Consider the following 21,735-nt stretch of genomic DNA (forward strand, 5'->3'; position numbering starts at 1 on the left):
TTTTAGGTTTCAGGTTAATGGTCCTAAGAAATAATCAAGAGGACTCATTGTCTACTTCTAAAAATCTAAAAATTGGAATTCTCTTAATCACATACATAGTTTGCATGTGATTTAAAATATAAAATATAGGGAGTTAATTCATACTATATATAATATGCTTGGACTTTAAAAAATAAAGTTTCTCTCCTGAACTAACTTTATTTATCCCTAAAAATTTTAAAGAAAATCTGACAGTAAAATAGTTTATAATACAGGAAGAATATAGGAGGGTGGTTTCTCAGCATTGAGAAAAACTTTTTTTTTTTTTTTTTAGAAAAGACACTTTTCCTGCCATCTGGGTTTTGTTTTTAAAAGAAAAGAAACAGTATTCTTTAATTTGCAAAGAAGATAAGAAAGTTACTCAATTAAAATGGATTCAGGGTATTCCATATAGAGAATTTTAAATTGTATCAAATCATACATCCCAGGTTAGAATAACCTTGAAATAATTTTCTTTGATGTTTCATTCATAAACCATAATCATTGTCTTTTATTTCTGTATTTTAAAACTATTGTGTACATTTTTCATAAAGCGGGAAGAGTTATCTGTTTATACTTCATTTTCACGTGTAATTTTATTTTTATATTTGTGAACAGCGTTTATTCATGTGAAAAGTGGGGAGAGGGCACTATAAGGCTTGTGCATGTGACACAAAGGTTATTCTGTAAACAGATTTTTTTTTTCTTCATATGTTGGTGGCATATCCAAAATAAATTAGGCTAAAACAAACCCCTTATTGGTAATTACTCTTTACATGATTATTTTCCATAAATAAAATTGGGAAATATTGAAAATTCAGTTATGGTAATTGTTAGTATTTAAATTGTTATGGGCAAAATCAAAGGCTTGTATGTAATTCTGTGACAAAATAACAGTTTCTTTAAAGTAGATATATTTTAGCAAACAAGATCCTTTTTAAGTAATATTACTTAGAAAATAAGCATGTAAGTCTTATTTTTATGGTACACAAATAACCTATTACATTATTTACAGTTTTAAGGGCTTTTTGAAGTAAAAAGGCAAGTTTTAATACTTTTCCTTGCATTTTGAATATGCATCTTGAATATATATCAAAACCTTAATTTTAAAATAGTTCTCCATGTACTGTATTATAGAACTTAATATAAATAATTCTCAAACATTATTTTAATATGAGGCAAAACTTTTTATTTTTAAAACTAAGCTTATTGAAATTGATACTGTTTTTGGATGTAAGAACTGAATGTTGTATCATGTAAGACTAAATACTAAATTTTAAAGATGTAGCCCTCCGCCTCTCCCACTCCCGCCCACCCCACCCCCCAGTTGAATAGATCTGATCCCATCTTATGAAAAAAGCCTGTGTCCATCAGTGCTTAAGGTGAATTGTGGCCAACTTAGGGAAATGCTTAACGTATATCAGCCATTTCATTTAAAGTAAATACAGGTCCTTCAAGTTATATTTTTATTTAGACTTTGTCAGTTATCAGCAAGCTTCTAGTTACTGAAGTCATGATAATGGAACTTGCATACATTTTCAGTCATCTCCAAGATTGGATATGCCCATCAAGGGCATTCTGAACCAGTTTATACCCAAAGTTAATTAACAAGTCTTCTTAACGGTTTTAGCATAGTTAAGTAAACTTCTGAAAGGTCCATTGTTAATTTTAAATACTTTGAATTAACATTACATTCCGGTAATGGGTACACCTAACTATATCATGGTTTGAGTTTCATTACATTCAGACATTAACTATGAATTCCTAACTTGCAAACTATTGTTGACATTTTTTCTTAATCACTGATGTGTACCATACCAAAATTCCCATGTTTTGTTTGTGCATTAATCAGAATTGAGTTGTAATATTGTTATGTGCCTTCATCCAAGCAAAATTTTACTTAAGCATTTCCAGTGCAAAAAATTCTGTTATCCTGGAATATTGTACCTTTGCTATACCAAACAGTATTTATTGTGAACATAGACGTGAATAAATGGGTAGGGACTGGGATTAAATATATCTGAGTGAAAAACTTTTTTGAGCAAATAAAAAATATCTGCACATTTAATCACCATCATAATGAGGTCTATTGACCTTTTTTAGAAGTTTTAAAATATGAGTCCTTTTGAACTTTCATGTAAATCTTAAATGGACTGAATGGAATAAGGGTAACTTGGAAGCTAAAGTGAATGTCAGTAGTAAGTCTGTATACAAATAAAACAATAATGTAATCTATTATTAAAGTGATGATGAATGGCTAAAAGGGTGAGTTCTTAATTTAACTGGAAACTTAAATGATGTTGGCAAGCTGTTAATGTCTGTCCCATCTTAATTTTTTTGTGTGTTTGAGCTGTTGGTAATGTTAATTACATTCTCTCATTTAAAAAATGTATTAGTTTTTCTAAAAGCATTTAATATCTAAGTTCAAATATATAATATTTTAATGGGAATATCGGTATTGTAAATTTCAGCATGTAAATATATTGTGCTTCATATTCTGTAATTTCTGCCTCTATTCTCAGACCACTCTGAGCAAAACAAAAGTAGTTCAGTGTTTTAAGATTATATGCTTTTTACAGAAATAATTTTGTTTTCATAGTTGTTTTCTTTTGTGTTCCTCTTATTATTTGCTGGGAACAACCCTACTCAGCAGATTTCTGTTAACAGTTCCACTTTTCTTTGTATACTGAAGAGTAATGAAATGAAATTATTTTTTTAAATATTCTTTATTCATGCTTTTTCTCTCTCTGACACATGATGTTTTACACATTCTCAAATCATTATCCATTCCTTTGATAGATTTTAAGCATCATGTACGGGGTATAGGTTAAGTAACTATACTTTCCTTTGCTGTATGATTACTTTTCTCCTATCACAAATACCATGATCTTAGATTTTGTTGTCATTGCACAGAATTTAGGGTGTTTTGCATTCCTTATTCAGTTTATAGCTTTGCATTAATTTTGGGGGGAAAAAAAGCCAAAAGAATCAAAAGTTCTTGCATAAGTGTTAAGATGTTTTTATCTCCTCAAGAGTTAGTGTTACTTTGAGTCTTATGTGAAAATTAAATTCTTCTAATTATCTGATGAATGATACTGGTGGTAATGAGATTTAAAAATTATTTCTGCAACTCTTAAGTCATCTGAGATCTGACTAATATTGTCCAGCCCTGTGTTTATGGTTTCCCCATATATCCTAACTGCTTCATCTGGATATGCCAGCTCTCACTTTTTTCGCTTCTAATTTTCCTTGCTTTTAGTGTTATTTGCAAAACCTGCCTGACTACACAATTGTGTTAATTAAAGTGAGAAGAGGGTAAGAAGTGATCCTAGAATGGATGTATAGTGTGTGTTTTGCTCACTGTGGTTTAAGAATATGGTTTTGTTTACAAATGATTAATGTTCCCTGTTTTAAAAAAAAAAATCAGTGCCAATGTGAGTCACCTTGATCTCTCACCTTCATCTCAGTGTGAAATTTATTACCATTGTTTTAGCTTGTAAATTAGATTGTTTGAATAAATAATGATATGAATGAATAGTTAGCATTGTTTAAAGGAAATCTAATAACCAAAAAAGGAGTAAGGGTGTCACATATGCTGTCCAAATTTAATAATTTGCCTTGGTGGTAGCATGTTTTAACTCTCACAGTGAAATCTAAATCACACAGCAGCTTATTTTGAAATGTCCATTTTGTCAAATTTTGGGGGCAAAGCTGGGTATTCTTTAACTGTGAAGTTTATTTCTACTATTTAGTGAACTGCCTAGAGCAACAATCCTGTATATGTTTTATAGTGTAATGAAATGCGTTAGTTAAAATGAGGTAAGTACTATCTCCAGAGGTGCAAAGATGAAAGTACGAAATGTTTTGGTAGTAAGGGAGTTTTTTGTAAACATCTACAACAAACAGGATTTTGTGTAGTATGCTCTAGTCAATGCAAGAAGGGATTTTGATTTTGAAGAGTTCACTTGTATTTAGATACTTCTAGTTCTTTTGCCCACTTCATCTCCTTTCCTCTCATTAAGAAAAAAGTGAATTTTATTATACTGCGTTAATAAAAGTATATCTCTAAAATTATATTAGAATCCTTCTAATTCAGTGTATTAATGTGAAAACCTGTAAAAGATCCATATCTAATATATATTTGAATCTTTTACTTGAAAGGTGAATTAACTGATACCAATAAATTTGCTTGGATAAGTTTTCTAACAGAAACACTCGTAATTTGAGTTGTTAGTATTGACTGGATCTTGCATTATCTCAAAATGCAGGTGCTTCTCTGTATTGAAATTTTAACTTAGTGCTCGCTTTATATACTTCATTAAAGAGCCATAGATTGTCTGTCTTAGTTTTTTTAACAACTGCTTACATAGATCTTCCTTCTATAACTGATAGCTAAAGCAAGAAATTGTGTGGCTTTGACATTATAGATTTGACCACATGGTATTCTGAAAACATGACCGTTGAATGTATTTGTCACTTTAAGCTTCTTTTTGATATCTTTGTTCATGTAGATTTCTACTTAGAAACTTGAGACTATAATATGGAATTGGGTTATTGGAAATGGGTTGTATTGCCTTCAAATTTGCTTTTTCTTTTTTTTTTTTTTAAGATTGTAAAATTTTGTATTTCCAAATGGATAAATGTAAAGTGTTTAGAAATAGAAATAAAAACTGTCAGATTATCCCCCAGATTTTGTCTGTATGGTGAAAATTAGAGACTTATTAATAGTAAAGATCTATCTATAAGGCAAAAGATAAGTGCATTCATCCTAAAGATATGTGTTGTAATTTCACAAGCAGGATTCTTTACCTAAAATGTAGTAAAAATTCTCCATTGGAGTGATATAAAATTGCAGTGTATGCTATGTTTTTTGGAAGGGTTGGGTATTTTTGTTTTGCTCACTGTGACTTAACTTTTCCCTCTTATTTAAATCCCTTCCAGCATGACAAAATAATTAGGGAGATAACATCCTTTTGCAATAAGATTTATGAATTTCCCATTAATCTATTTTTTCAGATTAGAACATATGCCTTGTCTCTCTTTAATACTTCAATGCCAGTTTTTTTAAGTATATTGCAAAGTAGTAAAGATAAAATGTGTGAAAACTACCTTTCTAGATTTTTTCCCATGAAATAATTCCACCAAAAGCTTTATCAGCATAAGATAGAATACAATGAAAGGTAACATTAGAAATGGCTTAAGTATCTATTTGAAAAATATGGGCAAATTAAAAACTATTTAAAAGTCCAGGATTATAACATCTGCTTTTTCCTTTTGTAGTTGTAAAATTTAATTTTTTCTGCTAGGCATTGTGAATGCATATGTGTACTGTTGCTCTTAAGATGCTTATACCCTAATTGAGGAGGAAAGGACATAGAAGAAAATTTATAGTTGTGACAATATTAATTACTCTTAATTGTAGAGCAAAAAGTATTTTTCAGTTACTTTTATGGAAGACTATCACTAAACATTGTGCCCTTTTGCCTCTTACATCATATTATTGAAACACTCTATTGGAATTTATATTTTAAATATCTGGTGTTTCAAGTGATCACTTATATCCACGTTAATTGAATGTTTCTTTTGTGAACCTCTACCTGAAGTTTGCATATTTATGTATTCCTGAAATTTTAGGTTATCTCATTTATTGGGGTTTTTTTTCTTTATGTGAGTTTTCAATGAAATTTATCATCGTAGGTTCCCATTTAGCTTGTTTTGGCTTAGTTTATATACTTACATTAGATATTTCAGTGTAGGTGGAATAGAGGGACGGTAATGTTATAAATTTGTATATGTCTAAAGATTTGTACGTGGATGTCATTATATTTATTTAAATGTGCATACTGAGCTTATATTTATAAATTTTGTAACATGGAGGACCGTTTGATTTATAACATTTGCAGAAGTTCCTGTATGTCAAATAAATACAACTAATTTGTAAAATAATTTATTGCATTTATATTCAGTTCTCATTTAATTGTTTATGAGTTATATAGAATTTATGTGGATGAATGAAAATATTTACATTAAAATCATCCAAGCGGTTTTCCATTTATTTTTGTAGTACGCATACTTTAGAAAATGACTTATAAATGTTTCCATCTTCACAGAAACAGTAGCTGCTACATTTTCATTTCTGTTTCAGTCATTAAATTTATAAGGCAATACTATTTAAGAAGAATGAAATCAGAATGTCTCAGTTTTAATCATCACATAAATTTGGGAGCGTTTCTCCATCGCAAAGGCAGCTACTGTTTCAGTTAATTCTTATTTTGTGTTAGAATACATAACAGTGTAGATGCACGACTTGTGTATGTATAGTTAAGCCAGCATTTTTCTGTGTATTATGGGGAATAGCAAAATCTACATCATAAATTTTGACACATTACAGCTGAAGGAAGAGGAACACCTTCCAAGACAAAACAGTCTTCATGGGGGAAAAATGACGCTTGTCCAGCAGTTTGCTTCTTGTGATTGAACTGAACCTGTAAGGATTCATGGATAAAATGAACAGGAATAGATCTGAATAAAGCAAATCTGCATAAATGGTAACCAGTAGCTCTACTTTTATTTTTTATGTTGCTTACCTGTTTTATTTGAAGGAAACCTGTGTGATTTAAAAAGTTATAGCTTTTGCAACTTTATTACTGGTTATATACATTTAGCCATTACAATGTGCAAGCAATTGGAGAAAAACGTCAAGTAAATGCTTGTTTTATAGTAGTTTGTTCTTGTTAAAAATGTTCATATGATAATGTCTGTAAACAGCACCACTTTGATTACAATAGATGTAGTGTTGTAATAAACTGTTTAATGGGGCTGATGTGTAAAGCTGTTCAAGTTATTTGATGTTTACACCTCAGGGAAAGTCTTGTGTTCAGCAATATCTAAAGATAATGTTAACTATGACATTTATACTGTCCTTTAAAAAAACATTGCAATAGCATTTTTGGATATGCATCAATCTAATCTTGCGTTCAGTGAATTAAACATACTAATTAAGTGTCTCTTGCCCTTGATTTTGATATTAGAATAGGTGATTACATGGGTATTTAATATTTCTATATTCTGCTTTTCTAGCTGTTTTTACCTAGTTAAGCTTGTGACTTTGCTGAATGGTATGTAAACTTGTAAAAACTGAAATTTCACAACATAGCAATCCAGTCATTGTGTTAGGGGTCAACAAAGATTTTGTGGTTTTAACATTTTAGTAAAAACCCACACGTGATTTGCTACAGTAATGAAGCTTAATTACCACACAGATGTACTGAAACGCTTAATTGTAAACTGCTAGCATTGAAGAAATATTTTGACAGTTCTGATTTGATGCGGCAGTTATTTGCTATTTTATATTGATAGTGCTTATGGTTTATTTTTGAAGCCATGGGCAATGTAAATATAGGCAGCCGTGCAGCAGACAAATGTGAGTAAAGAAAGCCTTAGTTTTATTTTCCAGTTACAGGAAATAGATTTCTGAAGGTTGTGATGTTTATTAACATTGGGTTGTATTCTCCTATATGTGTAATAGGAGATTATAGGTGTACCTATCTCCACAGTTTAAGGAGTTCTGTGTATTCATGCAACCTATTAATTCATGCTGAAGTTACCTAATCAAAGATTTTTTTCAAACCTGCCTTGCATATAAGCCCACATTAAAAGCACCTGGCTAGCATGTGTTCTTAATTGTAAAATTAGCATAGGCAGAGTGTCAATTTGATTAGACATTTTTATAGAAAGTTCATTTGAATCATTACTTCAGGAATTTGAGTTAAAATCCTTAAGCAAGTTAATTTGTTTTTAATGTTTTAAAAATCTGATTATCTTTGAGAGCTCTTCTGACAATACACTTTCTTTTTTTTTTTTTTTTTTTTTTTTAACGTATAGCCAAATTTTAGGACGTTGCTTATTTAGGCACCCTAAATATTATGTAAGTGCAACCTTAGAAGCCCTTCAGAGAACTGCAGTTCTTTACTTTCACGTTGTCCACCATCATACCAGTTCCTGCAGAATTAGCTGTTTTAAATTATCCATATTATTGCCAGCTTTATTTTAAAACATTTTGTGGTTAGAGTATTTGTGCATGGAATCATTGGTGTTTATCAGAACTGTTTGCTCTCAGAAATGATTTTTTAAGTGTTCTATCTTGTTGAAAATGCAGTTGCCTTTTTAACATTTGGGAGTTGTATCAAAATCCGTTTTCTTTGTGTATAGATGTTGTTAGTTTTTGTTATTTCTTAGATTTTTTTTATATTACAATGCTGTAATGCGAAGAAGTATGGACATAAATATATTACAAGGGAATTAGTTAATAGTAAGCTTAAAAGGTAAGTAAATGTCCATGAGGATACAATTTTCTCTGAACAATTTAAAAATGGAATCATAAAAATCTTAACCGTGCTTGAACTTGAAATGAAAGCTGGAAATTTTGTACTAATTAAATCCTTCATTTACCTTTTCTTTCTTTTTTTTTTTTTTTTTTAATCAGTGGAACCCTTTAATTGCTCATACTATATCATTCTTCTCCCTACTTGGCTGATCTCATTACATGACTTTTGTTGCAGACAATGTGAGTGTACTAGAATTGTTTGCTGTTAGTCTATTATAAGTTATCAGAAGGGAATAACTTTTTGATTTGATGAATTTTTGCAAAGTCTCTATCTGATACATGAATATATGGCAGTGAAGGTGAAAATGCAAGCTATGTTTTATTCTTCATATCCCTTTTTTTTTAATGGGCTGATGTTATTTGAAAAAAAATTTTTTAAATGTTTAAAAACAATCCAAAGAGATAAATCTCTACATAGACACCAAAAAAAAAAAAAAAGAGTCCCAGAGATCTTTTCATTTCTTCTTAATAATAATTATAGTGGATATGAAAACAAAACTGAATTTAATTTTAAACCATAGCACTTGTTAGTGCTATGCCATCACATTCCTTTCAGCCAGTGAAGTTATGAATGAGTGATGCAGCACCTGAATGGTATTGCTTTTGAAGCAGTACTTTGAATTGAATGTGCTTCTTTTGGTTAATGGACATAGGTTTTGGAAAGGATATTCCAGTATAAATTTATAAGTGTTTATTTTGTCAATTTTTATAAGCAAGATTTGGAGTAAGTTACAGTGGCTAGTGATCATAGTTTAGCCATTTACCTAGAATATTCTTAAGCAGTTAACTACAGTTTGCAGTTCACAAAAAACTTATGGATTGTAGCTTAAGGTATTACTTTCAGTTAATTCTCCTGTGGAGAATATTGCTTTGTTTTCTACTAGTTTAAGGTCCGTTCTTAAAATAAACATGGAGATTTTAATGAATGTTGTATAACATTTTATAGTGAGGGGGGAAAAATTGTTGGAAGGGTAAAGACTTTCTTTCCCTTATGTATTTAAATGTGCCAATAACCTAAATACATACTGTTTTATACAATGAGATGCTACTACAAGACTTTCTGTTGGCATGCTCTTGACATTTTGGTTTTCATACCTGAATAATCATTGCGTTTTCTGTATCTTGTAAAATGGCTTCACTTTTGTGTTTTAAGCTTCAGCTTGTTATTTTAAGAGGAAGTTTATGTTCTATTTCTTTACTGAGAATACAGTATTGAGATCCTAGCTGTTTTACAGATAACTGCCTTTTAAATTTTATTCATTAAGTTCATTTGCATCCCATAGCCATCTGTAATATTTCCCGTAGTTGTATGTACTTTAAGTGCACGCTTACCCATTGTACACATTAGACATTTTTGTGCTAAAATATATTAAGTGGGATTTTTGTAGCAAAGCATTTTTCTGTTTTTACAGTGTGTGTGTGTTGTTTTTTATGTTAACCTTCAGTTTAAACACTGGTGTATTTTATTTTTTAGCAACTTGACTCTTAGAAGCCTTAGACTAATTTTTTAATAAATATTCAACCAAAAATTATAAATATATTAAGATGTGGCCTTACATATAGCATTCCCTGTGTTTGTAATATGAGATTTTTGATTTAGAGAACTCAAAAGATTGAGGATTAAAGTATCTTATTGTAAGTTGAAATAGAAAATGTGTTAAAATGTCTAGGCTTCTGGGAGGAAGTTCTTATACTCTTCTTTCTTGGTATTAGAAAGAAGCAATATGAATTTCTATGAATATTCAAAATATTCAGGCAGTTGTATCTTGTTCAGATTGATTTAGGTTTGTCTTAACCAATTTCTTTAAAATTTCAGGTTGTTGGCATTCACTCTGAGTATGCAGCTACTATGGTTTTTGTATGGGACATATAAACACTTCGTTAGGTATAGACAGATTTTAATGTTTTAAAGACTTCCTGCTATATTAATTAGCATATTGTAATGGGAGTTTTTTAAAATATTAGGTGGAGTTTAATTGAAGTCACACAAATCTTGAAGTGGTATCTGCAGATAATAAATACTATGGAGAGTTTTTCCTGTGGGAGTATCCTAAAACTCCGCCATGGGTGTAAATGTTTTACATTAATTTCATAATTGGACAGACCCTGCATTTAGTGAAAACATTTCATTTTGAGGATGTGTTCTTTTTGTCTCATTGTTACTGCGTAACACTTCTCAGCATTCTGTAAGTTAAATTATTTTAAAATGGTGAATTCATGTTTATTTTTTTACTTTGAAAATTGTAGTACTCAGGTGGTATTTAATGGGAAAGGATCCTTTGGGGTAAATCATAATGTATTCTAAGGAATGCATCTATAACATTGACTTTAGCCTTAAAGAAAGGTCTATTATTCCTTCTTCCTCTTCATTCCATGGTATATTAGCAAAGTAGTTTACAGCCTTGTACAGCCTTACAAAGTTGTTTTACAATTTTTAATTGAAAGCCCTTAACAAAAAACTGTATCATATTACCAGTATACATGCATTACTGAACCATGGTTTGTAAATAATTTGACTAATACCAGAAGACCAAAGAAAGTCTTAAAATTTTAGCTATTGACTCTATGGTGACTTCACAATAAGATTTCTGTGCAAAAGGTAAGGTGATATTTGATCAAATAAACATCTTTTTGGTGTCCCTGAGAACTAGACTTCCATATTAGCTTCTATTAAAAAGCTCATCCCATTTTATTAAAATGTTTGTAATTGCAATTTTGTGTTTAATGTTTACTTTCTGTCTTTTCTTTCTTTAGCATTTAGGTGACTGTTCAGCAGTTTGCTATATGGCCATTGTTGGCCTTTAAACTGCACTAGTAATGAGCATGGTATTTATCTTGTATTGAAAATAAAACACAGTTTTTATAATACTTTGCAGTTTGTCTTGTTTGTTTGATTTATAATTTGTTAACCATTGTGTATGGTGTGAATAATTCATATCTAATTGCAATATGCAGTATAACAGAAATAGTACTGTTTGTATTTTATCTTTAAGCCAGCCTCCTAGATACCAGTCATTTTCTTTTGTATTGGCATTTTGGTGGTCTTTAAAGCAGATGATATCTGACTAAAATTAGGATTTAGAAACCTAAAAGATTTCTAGGCTGCTTTATTTTTAAGTCTAAGATTCAGAAAACGTTTGTCTAATTTTAGAGGATTATTAACCTTACTAGACTTTAATCAAGTAAAAATGTTTCTAGGTTGCAGCAAAAATATTTCATACTGGCTTTGAAGTAATATAGAGTACTTTTTAAAACAGTAACAAATTATGATTTCAATAAAGATTTGTGTGCCAGGTGTTAAATCAGGCCCCAGATTTCTCATCTGTATGATTCAGTGTATGTTGAAGGTAGCAATTCTGAACAGTTGAAATAACGATATAAGAAATAAATGACCATTACTAGGATCTCTTTCCGCGACCCCATTAAAATTGTGCTTGAGGTTTTATTAGTTTCGCTAATACTCTTTGTTATATGTTTACATTTTAAAGAGGATTGTGTTCATTGATCCTCACTTGCATTGAGTTAATTGAGTCTCTTGAAGAGTATTTGAAAGAAAAGATTATTGGGAACATCTTTTAATCAGGTGCTACACAAAACTTAATAAGAGTCAGTCAAGGCCTGATTTGGTGAAAGAGGGAGCTTTTTAACAAAGGATTTGTAAGGGAATTCCCTGGCGGTCCAATACTTAAAACTCCGCACTTCCACTGCAGGGGCACAGGTTCGATCCCTGGTCAGGGAAGTAAGATCCCTGCAAACCGTGTGGCACGACCAAAAAATAATAAAGAATTCGTAGACAGAATTTTACCAGTCTTCTAGTTTTAATTCCAAAAATAAATGATATTAGAAATGGTTTCCAATGCTGTCTTGTCTTGTATCTTTGTTTCTCTTTTATATTTTACTAACAGAGTTCTTGAATTTTCATGTTATATCAATTCAGGTCATTTGCTATTTTCAGTGTTAGATAAGGAATATATATATATATTTTTAAAACCTTTCAAAAAACCTATAGCTTATAGGAAAACTTGAGAAAATAGTTTACTTCCTTAAGTTACACCGAGTCCTGAAGAAGGAATAAGATTTAACTTGGGGAAAAGGGAAGGGGAGTACCTTCTAGGCAAAGGGAGGTTTGCACAAAAGGCCTTTTGGTATGAGGGAGCGTATTAGGAAGAATACTGGTTTGATTGAAGTAGGGAGTGTAGAACATGGCCTGTGTGTGGGGGCTCAAGAAACAGACAAGGACCAAGACTCTGCAGGGCTTGTAAATCACACTAAAGATTGTCCCAGGAATGATGTGGCATCATTGAAGTGTGTGTAGTGTCAAAGCATTTCTGAAAGCTTCTTGGCTGCACATTAAATCAGGTAAAGAATAGATGAGGTAAACCAGTGAAACTATTACAAGAGCCCTTTGACTAGAGAGATAGTGGGAATAATAGTGGTAGAGAAAAGTTGATTTAGTGAAAGACTTGAGACAAAACTGGTAATAACTGAAAGTTTGGAAGGATGATGTTTAGAGCCTAGTGGTATGTCATTGCCTGAGGTGGGAAACATTGGAAAAAGATGGAGAGACACTGAATTTAATGCCTTTGAGATCCAAGAAATAGCAAGTAGTCATGTATCCAATAGTTATATGGTTTTGGAGTTTAGAAGACATGTGGATTAAAGCCATAACTTTGTAGTAACAAAAGAAGAAACTAATGAGAGTCTTCATCATTTTTCACTTTAATGGCTGTCAACCCAGCTGCAGAATAGAATCATCCATGTCCTCATTGTTTTTGGGGGGTTGGAGGGACTGCTATCAGGATTTATTACATGTTTGATTTTTTATATTCTGCATATAAATGATATCATAGGGTACTTGTCTGGCTTATTTTACTTAGCATATGCTCAACGTCCATCCATGAGCATTTTTTAAAAATTGCTGTTGTACCTATTATCTCGATAGAGTTTCTTACCCTGTCGAATACACAAGGTGGTTTTCTCCTTTTACAAGTGAGCCAACAGGATCTGAGGGGTTATGGCTAGCAGAATGGTGAGTTGAAGTTAGAGTAGGTTTACGACTGCAAAGCCACACAGCTTGTGTGCTGAATGGTTATCAAACTAAGCCCCCACTGCCTTTAAGTGCTAAATTAAAAAGCTTTATTGATAGCTGTAAGCATTTAGGAGTATATTACTTTAAAATGTTCATTTCTGGGACTTCCCTGGCTGTCCAGTGCTTGGGACTCTGCCGTTCCAATGCGGGGGGGAGTGGGGGGGAGGTGCAGGGTTTAGATCCCTGGTCAGGGAGCTAAGATCCCACATGCCGTGCAGTGTGGCCAAACAAAACAAAAATGTTCATTTCCACAAATACTGAGCATACCTGTTCTGTAAAATATACTGTGCTGTATAGGACGGGCGATAGCAACTCAATTGTATCTTGTTATTTTTATTTAAAAAAATATTTCATATTAATAGTTGTACAGGTTCTACTGACATAATTACTATAGCTATCCTATTAGATATAAGATCAGTGAGTAACATTTGTGGAAATGTTAATTTAACATTGTGGGAAATTTTGGCATTGACTCAGGAATTGGGCCGCACCCCAGTGCAGTAGAGAAACTCGAGTATCACTGTGTACCACTTTAGTTCTTTTTCCCCTGAAACTGGTAAGTCATTTTACATTACTCTTTCTTCAGCTTTTCCCAAGTAAGGGAGAAAATGAAAACACAAAATGCTGGAATCTAACTTAACCTGAGAACATGCTCACTTTATTAGAAAGTGATTTGCAGACTGAAGACTGGAGCTAATGGTTATTCGCTGAATTTAGTGATGGCTGGCTTTTCACAGTTAATAGTAGTATATCCATTGTAAACATTTGTTGAAATCATTTTTAGGCATCTCAGAAATTGTTTCGGGATGGCTGGCAACCAACATGCTGTGTATATCTACACACTGGGAAACTGCCTACCTATATAAACTTCTGTGGTAATCAGTTTTATGTTGTCCTTGGCTTTCTAAATGATCCGAGTATGTAGATGAACACTAAAGGGAGGAGGGAGATAAATGGCACAACTCCTCACCCCTGGGTGAGATAACCTGAAGGTACCTTTTACCAGTTGTTTCGCGTGCTTACGTGAGTGTTGAGGATGGAACACGCCCTCTTATTAGAAGTTGATCAGTTGAACATAAATAGGCAGATAAAATGGGGTCATAAATGAAGATTTTTAATTTAAAATTTTATTATTCCTTACATCCTTCTTAGTCTTCTGTGTCTCTTCCCTAACTTTTGAATTGTGGGGTACTCCCAGGAGGCTTAGCCTCCCTGCATTCCTTGGTGCTCTTTTCCTGTCTCATGGCTCTAAGTATTAATATGCTGTCAGTTTCTAAATTTATATTTCCGATTCAGACCTTTTTCTCAAACTGGAGACGTAAGTGTCTACCGACATCTCTACTTGAATATCAAACAGGCATCCCAAACATAACATGCCAAGGCTGAATTCTTTCATCCTCACCCATTCCCCACCACCTGCTCAGCCCACAGTCTTCCTTAACAGCTAACAACATCATTTCAAATGCTTAGGGTCAAAACTTGAAATTATTGACTCTTCTCACACCCCATATCCAGTACATCAGGAAATCTTTTTGTCCACCATCAGAAAATATCTAGAATCTGACAGCCCATTACTGCTTGCACTACGTTCATTCTTTGCCTGTATTACTGCAATGATTCCTAACAGCTCTCCGTGCTTTCTGCTCCTGCCTCTCTACAGTCTGTTCTTAGCACAGCTGTCAGAGCTTCTGTGGTTTCTGTTCAAAATCCTGCTATGGCTCCCCATTTGTACTAGAGTAAAACTCCAGTCCTTAAAAGGTTCCTCCGTGATTTGGCTCCTATTACCTGTCTAACCAGACCTCCCAGTACCTTTCCCCATGCTCGCTGCATTCCAGCCATTCTCGCCTCCTCTTTTGGCCATGCCACGTGGCTTGTGGGATCTTAGTTCCCCCACCAGGGGTTGAACCTGGGCCCTCGGCAGTGAGAACTCAGAGTCCTAACCACTGAACTGCCGGGGAATTCCCCTGACCTCCTTTTTCAAACAGTCCAGGCATATTCCTCTCGCTTAGCCTTTGTATGGGCCGTTTTCCTTGCTTGGAATGCTTTGGATATCTGCGTGACAGTGTCATTTTAATGAGATTTATTTTCACCTTTCTATTGAAGAATGGAACCCAATATCTCCCTTAGTTCTGCTTTATTTTTCTATGTGTTACCTAACACAATATATGTTGTTACCTAGCACAATATGTTATCTTTGTTGTCTCTTTGACTATAAGGCACATGAAAGCATGGATCTTGTAAGTCCCAAGTGCCTACATAAGAGTATGGCACATAGATGTTCAGTAAATAATGAATGAATGTCCTTAAGGTTTAGGTCTACCACATTATCCTGTTAGCTTATGCTTATGGTAGTACAGTTGTAAGAGCTAATTCAGCATCTTTCAAATTGTAAAGTATATAACAAAAATTGCCATTTAAACCATTTTAAATACACATTTTAGTGGCATTAAGTACATTCACAATGTGCAGCCATTACCACTATACATTTCTAGAACATCCTAAACAAATTCTGTACCCACTAAACAGTAACTCCCCATTCCTGTCCCACTTCTAGCCTCTCCCTGGCAACCTCTACTGTACTTTCTATGAATTTGTGTGTCCTAGGTACATTATATAAGTAAAATTACACAATATTTGGTCCTATGTGCTGGCTTATTTCACTTAGCATAATGTTTTCAAAATGCAAATTGTAGCATGTGTTAGAATTTCATTACTTTTAAGACTGAGTATTACGTTGTATGTATATACCACATTTTGTTTATCAATTCGTCAGTGGACATTTGGGTTGTTTCCACCTTTTGGCTGTGGTGAATAATGCTGCTGTGAACATTGCTGTACAAGTATCTCTTTGAGTCTCTTCTTGAAATTCTTTTAGATATATACCTAGGAGTGGAATTGTTGGATCATATGGTAATTCTATATTTAACTTTTTGAGGAACCCTGAAGCTTTTCCACAACAGCTGTACCATTTTATATTTCCACGAGCCATGCGTGAGAATTTCAGTTTCTCCACATTTTTACTAAACCTATTTTCCAGTTTTCTTCTAATAGCCATCTTGTTGGGTGTGAAGTATGACATTGTGAACTGTGATTTTTACTTAATTAATTTTTTTCCTGGAGTTCTATCAGTTTTTGCCTCATGTAGTTTGATATTCTGTTGTTAGGCACATACACATTAAGAATTGTTATGTCTTCTTGGAGAATGGACCCCTTTCTCATTGTGTAATGTCCCTCTTTACCAACTGTGATTTTTAAAGTGACTCATCTTTAGCCAGTCTTTCCAAAGCACTTAACGTAGTTTTCATTGAACCAGTTGTGTTTGCACTCACATTTTATTGGTTTACATAGTGTTAAGTCATGAAATCACAGGAAAACATACTATTGATATAGTTTAGGAACACACGCACTGAGTCTTATGTAATGTAATTAGTAAGCAGAAGTTCTTGGACATGAATGTTGTGTTAATAAGTCATTTTTATAGAGGGACTGTACAGGTAGGTTATGTGGAGGGCATTTTAATTCTTATCATTGGGTATTCAGGTTATCTCACTAGACTTTTGACTTGTATAAAGGATATTATAATGAAAATCCTTACAAGTAAATCTAAATGCACATCTTTTCCAAAAAGTGTCTTTTGGTGCTTGATTCAATAAGTATGAACAGTTGAGGTTTTTGACACATGAAGTTGCCCTCTGATTGACCTTCACCACAGCTGTATGTGAAAATGCGTATTTCTCCACATCCTTTTCAATAATGGGTGCTTTAAAAATTATCGATTTTAGAGGTGAAAATTGGTATCTTTTAAAATATTTTGTGATTTTTTTTACAGAGGCTTAATATTTTAAAATATTAGTGTGCTGCCATCTAGTGATAACTATGTAAGAAAAAAAAGGGTAAGTTGTAATTTAGTAAGTTCATTTTATAATTGAGGAAACAGTTAAGTGTATGCATTCAGACCCAAAGTAATAACTAATTAAGGACAAACTCAAGAACTGAAAAATCCAAGCCAGGCTCTCATCCAAGAAAGATCTGAAGGATTCTTTTCTAATCCATTGTCCCTGTTAAGTCACAGCAATATAGTCAAACCAAAAGATCGGAGTAATAATGATAATATTCTGATGAAATCAGTTAATAAAACCTTTTTTATTTCCATCTTTATACTGAAAATACTTCTAAATTTTCTCAGTGCACATAAGGGTCATTTGAAAAGAAGGAATTTTGTACCTACATATTTTGTATTTACATATAGATTATTTATATGGAGAATATATTTAACATTTCTTTGAAAAGTATAGTATTCTAATGTCATTCTGAATAGAATTCTTGTGGTAGGTATAAGAGTGTGGGCTTAATTTTACATAGCTATATAATACTTTTTTTGTTTTTAAACCCTAGGTGAAAAAGCCTATCTTTCTTTAGCGTTTGAGTGCCCACTCTGTGCTATACGTGGCATTCAGGAAGGGGACATAAGCCAAGGAATATTCTTTCTGCCCTTCGAGAGTCAGGAAATAAAGTAATTTATACTCAGTGAATACTCAAAATGACTGCCATGTGCAAAATACCATGAATACACAAAGAAAACCATGTGCTGTCTGGAAGAAAGCCATTGAAGAGACTAATATATGCTGGCCACTTTCCCAGGTGGTATTTTTAATGTAAGCATCAAATCAATTCCATTGGAGTTCCTCATTTTACAGGTGAGGAAACAAATTTAGGAAGATTCAATAGCAGAGTAGTAATCCACTTTAGGGTCAGAAGAGCAAATCTAGAGAATGTGACAGTGGGATTTACTGGTCATTACTTACAGAAGATAGGAGATGGTATGAAAGATTCTACAGATAAATTATTAGAATCAAAAGATTAGAAAACTCTGTGGGCACAACATCAATATTGAAACTAGATATAAAGTAGCTAGTTTTAAATCTAATAAAAGATGTGCAAGCCCTTTTGGAGAAAGTTTTAAACCTCTAATGGAAGGCATTCATATAGACCCAAATCAATGGACATACCATGTTCATGAATAGGAAGATTTAATGTAAATATGGCCATTCCCTCCAAATTAACTTAGCATCAGTGCAAATCCAATTAAAATTCCAGGAGGTTTGTCAGGTCTTACTGGATATGACAATCTCGTTCTAAACTTTATGCGGAATTAAAAGCAAATGATAACCAAGAAAGAGAGGGAAGAGTTGCTCTGTCACATATTAAGGCCTGTAATAAGATAGTGCAGACTTTGTACATGAATAAATAAGTAGGTCATGGAACAATATAGAGGGACCAGAGACCACATATATATGAAAGATAGATCTTCTGCTAAGATGGAAATTGCTATGGGTTATACTGAAATAGAAAAACGGGATCTACCTAATGTTAAATGTAAATATCAATTCTAGGTGTATTAAATGTGGACTTAATGGGAGGGAGAGGCAAAGCTAGTCTATTAAGAAGAAAATATAGGAAATAACTTTATGACCTTGGATTAGAGAAGGATTTCTTAAGATACAAGTACAAATGATAAAGGGAAAGATTGATAAATGTGAATAAATTAAATTAAGAACTTCTGTTCATTAAAAGACACCATAGAGAGTGAAAAGAGAAGCCCCAAACTGGGGAAAGACACTTGGAACACATAAAACTGACAAAGGATTAATATCAAGAATATATAATAATAAAAAAAGGGCTTTTGTCATAAGTAAAAAAAAAAAGAATATATAATAAACTACAGACCTACAAGAGAATGACAGAAACCCAGTAGAAAAATGGGCAACAGACATGAACTGATATTTCACACAAAAATATTCCATAAGTATATGAAATGATACCCAACTTCATTAGTAATCTAGGAAATGCATATTGAAATCACAGGTGCCATTTCACACCTACTAGATTGGCCCCCCCAAAAAAAGTTTAATCAGTTCTAAATATTGGCTAGGAGATGGTGCAATGAAGAATACTGCTGGAAAGGGTGTGAATTGTTAAAACCACTTTGGAAAACAGTTTAGCATTACTTTGTAAAGTAAATGCATGTATACACCAGGGAAACTTGTATCTTTGTACTTGGAGGCATTTACAAGAATGTATATAGCAACATTATTTCCAATAGCAAAAAAACTGGAAACAGCTCAGATGCCCACCAACAACAGAGTAGATAAATAGCAGGGCATCCATAACAATGAAATACTACATAGGCTGGAAAGACAAGAACTCTAGCTGCACACAACACCGTAAATGAGTCTTAAAATTATATTGACTGGAAGAAGCAAGTCACAGAATTCACACAGTATTATTCTATTTATATAAAGTTCCAAGACAGGCAAAATTTTGAGTGTGTATTAGAGATTCCTATGTAAGGAAAACAATAGAAAAGTTCAAGGAAGTCATGAACAACATTTAGCATAGTAGTTCCAGAGGCAGGGAGGTAGAGGAATACAGTCAAGGGAGCATGCCACAGGAGGCTCCTAAGGTGGCATAATGTATTTGTTAATCGGAATGGTTGACACTCATGTGTTTTTATTCTTTGAACTGTAAATATATGTATTTTAGATAGATTTAATACACAATAAAATTACAGTGATAGAAATAGCCTTTTGTTGTGTAAGTGCAACTGAATTCTAGATCAAGCTATCATCATACCTAGAGAATGCTACTAACGAGTATTTAAGATAATACTTAAGGTATTTTTCCAAAAACATTACAAATGCTACTCTAAAACAGTTGATTTCCTATTTATATCTGAAGATTTATTTGAGTACGAGTTGACTTGAAGTGGGAGATAGCACAATCCATTGAGGGCATGGCGATAGCAGATAATGTTATAACCAGCCTCCTGCTCTCTTCTCAACATGAAAGAAAGATGTGTAGTTTGGAAAAACTACCATTGCTTTGATGTGTTTTATTTCACAATTTCAAATAACATCAATGTAAAGCATAAGGTTTATATTAGAAGTGAGCTTATGACACTACTTGCTCTCAGAACAGCCTTAAAATTAGTCTTAACACCATACTGGTTAAAGGAAGCCACGTGCCTGGTCACCAGTGTCCCAGCGTACTGGAGTGGGTGTTGGGAGAAGTGCAATTGCCAACAATGGTCAGTAACAAGATAAACATTCTGAAACTTTGAGTTGCATGTCAGGCTGCACACAAGTATATTTTGTGTATTCATTGTCTTAGATGGGATGCAGTGGTCAGTACAATCAGTGTACTTGGATGTAGACTGAACAGTCCTCCCTCATCAAGCAGACTGTTCTGGAGTTCTATGCCTCCTAGAGCCACTCTGGGTGAGAGCCTTTGCTCTTAGACAGTAATAAACATGTGCCAAACCATCTCCGTCCTCCTTACGGTGATGTGGTGCCTCCTTTTTTTCAAAAACTGTTTTGAAAAACAGCTACTTGTGCTAACGGCTGCCAAATCTTGGAATGATGACCTCAGTTGGAGTCTGCTTCTTGAAGAAATTAGCTAAGATGGGGATTACCAGAACGAGTCTTCTTGGGACAGAATGGGCCCTAGCATAGTGTTAGAAGCAACTACCACTAGGTGGCAGGCCAAGATGGGTTAGGGAAGCTATCGATATTATGTGGGTGGCAGTGAAGAGTGTCTTCCAATACTTGAAAGGCCTTAATTACCAATGGGTTCTGTGTATTCATTCTTTCAGGAATTACTGAGTTGCTTACTAGATGCCAGGCACTGTTCTAAGGGCCAGATTGGAAAAAAAAATCCCTTCATCTCAAGATTAGTGAAGAAATGAAAAGGTAATTTTTCTCTGAAGCAGTGGATATATTTTCATCAATTTGGGGGGCTCCCAGTCTTCTATGACTGAGTTCTTTTTGGATATTATGGAGCTTACTTGGCTGAAGAAGATATAGCTCATGAACTTCACTTTTTGAGTGCTTTTATGTGCATGCTTTTAAGGGTTAACCCCAAAAGAGGTGGTGCTGCAGTATTCAGGATGTCTTGGAAGAGGGGTTTATGTGAAGTCATATATGGTGTCCAAATCAGGACACTGTGTAGTTAACATCTCTCTCCAGGTAGGAGAGATTCATTCATTTAACAAATGTGCCGACCACAGATCTAGGAGCTAGAAATGCAGCACTGAGTGGAACAGACAACATCCATCTTCTCTTGGAGCTTATTTTTAATGAGGAAAGATAGACAATGGTCAAATATACCAATTGGTGTTAAAGTTATTAAGTGAAATAAGGCAGGATATTTTTATACAGGTTCATCAGGGAAGGCCCTTTTTTAT

General features: G+C 33.4%; 1 protein-coding gene across 7 annotated transcripts in view; it reads left to right on the plus strand.

The window, feature by feature from the left end:
• Positions 1-21,735, plus strand: part of CPSF6 (cleavage and polyadenylation specific factor 6) — an 83,430-nt gene that overhangs the window by 22,917 nt on the left and 38,778 nt on the right. For 4 of the 7 annotated variants that reach the window (XM_059936452.1, XM_059936454.1, XM_059936455.1 and 1 more), the window contains one exon: positions 6,410-11,275. The exons of 2 other annotated variants lie outside the window; for them this stretch is intronic. The gene's annotated coding sequence lies outside the window, so the exon portion shown is untranslated. Of the gene's footprint in view, positions 1-313; positions 770-6,409; positions 11,276-21,735 lie in introns of those variants that run through there. One more of the 7 variants, XM_059936453.1, reaches the window with a different exon arrangement.

Source organism: Balaenoptera ricei, chromosome 10, assembly GCF_028023285.1.
Source record: "Balaenoptera ricei isolate mBalRic1 chromosome 10, mBalRic1.hap2, whole genome shotgun sequence".
Classification (NCBI taxonomy): domain Eukaryota; kingdom Metazoa; phylum Chordata; class Mammalia; order Artiodactyla; family Balaenopteridae; genus Balaenoptera; species Balaenoptera ricei.